The sequence below is a fragment of the Pezoporus flaviventris genome, unplaced genomic scaffold, assembly GCF_033815535.1.
Source record: "Pezoporus flaviventris isolate CSIRO_AGI_PZ_B2104156 unplaced genomic scaffold, CSIRO_AGI_Pfla_v1 ptg000015l, whole genome shotgun sequence".
Taxonomy (NCBI): Eukaryota; Metazoa; Chordata; class Aves; order Psittaciformes; family Psittacidae; genus Pezoporus; species Pezoporus flaviventris.
This window is the reverse complement of record NW_026892563.1, coordinates 3,764,322-3,767,601: the sequence shown is the minus strand read 5'-3', so window position 1 is coordinate 3,767,601 and position 3,280 is coordinate 3,764,322.

The following is a 3,280-nucleotide window of genomic DNA, read 5'->3' as shown; positions in this document are numbered from 1 at the left end:
TCACAGACCTCCAGCTAGATTCTGCCCCACTGACCACAACTTTCTGCCTTCTTCCTTCCAACCAGTTCTTGATCCAAGTAATACCTAATACCATAGTTCTGAAGATTTCCTATATTGTTAAAGTGGTTATATATTCCACATGCAGAGAGGCATTAGTTTCATTTTCTGTGTTTACAGAACACCCAGGCCTGTTACAAAAACGTTAACAACATGCAAATAAGAAATTTCAGTTTCGTATCAGATAAACTATACTGGATACAGGCACTGCTTAGCAAACTGCATCATCACTGCCTCTACACCTGGAGCAGTTAGTTTCAATTTTGTTACGGATTTATAGAAAAGAATGCAACCATATCAATGACATATTACAAAATCAAATTCCAGTTCTCAAATATTTTAGTGCTTCTGCCTGGCTGCTTTTATGTACTGTCACCTAGGACATACAGGTTGAGTGCCGTTATTGTGCTTGGAGTTGTTAACAAGGTGAACTTCAAGTGTTCCATCTCTGGTTTATGGTTTTCCAAAAAGGAGTAGATACTGTGAGCCATTTATCTGGAAGTGTTTTCTCATGTGATTTATTTTAAGAGAAAGCTTTTACTTTTTCAGCAAGTAAAATATCCCGAAGACTGAAAACTAGGAAAGGAACAAACTAAAACATACGTGGCCCTTTATATAAAGAACATATGGAGTCATGTATTTATTCTCACTTTTCTTTTGTTGTTGAATATCACACAAGCCAAACAAAACATAGGTAGACAGGATTTGCTTATTGATATTGCTGATCATAGATTCATTTCAGTTGGAAAGGACCTTTAAGATCATCGAGTCTAACCATTAACCCAACACTGCCTTGTCCACCACTAAACCATGTTCCTAAGTGTCACATCTACATGTTTATTAAACACCTCCAGGGATGGTGACTCAGCCACATCCCTGGCCAGCCTGTTCAGTGCTTGACAGCCCTTTGGGTGAAGAAATTTTTCCTAATATCCAACTTAAACCTTCCCTGGTGCAACCTGAGGCCATTTCCTCTTATTCTATGTCTTGTTATTCAGGTAACAAGGTTGATAATCCTGTCCCTAATTCAAATCTGAATCCTTCATGAAAAAGCAAAGAGATCAATTTAATTAGCAGATACTAAGATGTCATTATATGCCTCTTCCCATTCATAGAATTTTTCTCAGAGATCTTAGGACTGGCAGCTCTCTAAAGGTAGGCTGTGTTTATGTGTACTTTCTTCATTTGATATTTTGTGCAGTTCTACTCAAAAATATCAAAAATAAGATCAGACATCAGAGTACCAAAGTTTATTTGAAGAGAAGAAAATCATAATTACATTATCATTACATTCTCTATAGTATTGTGGTTTGTTTTGAAAATGAGTCTAAGCCATCATCCAAGATCTAATTATTTTTATTAATTGAGGATAAATTAAAATAAATTATTAAAAGTGCAGGGAGTCTTCTCTGTCTGAGAGTCAAAAGAGCCAGAATTCTGAACATGAAGCCTATTTAACTTATTTCAAGTTGCTCATTTGACTCAGATTATGGTCCTCAGTTTCCAAAAGAAAAGTAGCTATCCAAAATTCAAGGTCACTTTTGAAATCTTCATCTACTGATATAACGTATGTGATTTGGAATATATATTTTGGTTGACAAGAACTTCTCTGTATTGGCAATTTCCAATTTCATAGGAGTAAGGAGAGTTAACTGCAGTACTTGCAGAACAAGAGTTCTCCTTGGCAATTAACCAAGTGTGTTAATCACTGAAAACAATCCTGCAACAGTAGGCAGCACAGACACATTATCCAGCTTGTTTTTAATTCTCAAGCATGCTACATTTGTATCCACTTCATATTGCTTTAAGCGCATCCTCACAGCAGTCAGTTTTCTATCGTTCTAACAATTTGACAGCTAGTTGAGATTCATAGTGGTGATAACATTAAAACAGATAAAGCTCTTGCAATTGAGGAAAAAGAAACAAGTTCTTGGGCCTATTCTACTGCATCAAATTCAGCCAGTTCAAATACTAAAGAACTAATGAAGACTAGATGAAGCTATAAATACACCTTTCATCTTAGTAAGTAGTATTACTTATTACTGCAGTTGCCCATTATTCATTTTATATTGTATTCTTGCTAGTCACTGACCGTGTAGGCCTATCAAAGTGCACGCTGTATCTCTCTCTAGCAATCATATGGGAAATCCAAAGGGAAGAGTCAGGCTCCTGCTGTCTCCAGACTCCTTCAGCGGGTTTCCATGTCAATGTAATAAAAGTGAGTGAAAATCTGTTCTCTATTATTAAAATTGTGTAGCCATCCTAGCTACAAAATCTTGAAAGCTAATAATTTTTGCATGTTTAGACTCTTCTTTTATGTAAACCTTAGAAAACATGGTTGCCAAGTGTCCAAAAACCAAAGACCAGAAAAAATCAGGGTAGTCTGAAAACCCCCTAGAAACACAGTTATAAAATGTGTTTCAGTGGATGACTTCAATGTTAATATGGCATTTTTAGGACATCCTTAGCACAGTGTGGTTACGAGTTTGGTCTGCCTTTCACCTCAGCAAGGCCTGCCATGGAAAGCATTCCCAGGGTTTTGAAGCAATGCAGCTTCCCCAAAAAGACAGAAATCAATGTGGGAAGGTGGATCACAGGACCTTGACGCAAGATATTTAAAGAACTTTGAAACATGAGAGAAGATTAAATTGTCTGTAAAAGCAACCGAGAAATGTTGTCATCTAAATAGATGATATGCTAATGTTTTCTCACAGATTTGACAAGAATAAATGCACCGTCATAGAAGTAAAAGACATTCCTTGTTGTCTCTAGGCTGTTGGATTTCTTTCTGTCTAAACAGCCCTGACTTTTAGCTCTCATGTATAAAAGAAATCCATTGGTTAGCATAAACCTGGGGTTTTCTACATTCTGTGACAGACTTTGATAATTAAAAGGCAGAAATTTCAAAAGAAAAGAAAAATTGAAGCTGACAAATACATTGAAAGAGAGATACGTAATAAACTCAAGGTAATATCACTCTATTTTACATCCTGCAACCCCTTAATAGATACTATTATTCTAGAAATCATGCCCATTATTTTTCAAAACCTTTCAAAATCTTAGGCAATGTTACTAGGAAGCAGTAGAAGCCAAAGGTCAGTAGAAATACAGCAAACCTGTAAAAAAATGAAAGTACTTTCTCCAGGATACTCTAGTTCTCCACAAGTTTTTTCCATTTCCAACAATTAACCTTGTTATACATTATCATACAAATTTGGGGGCT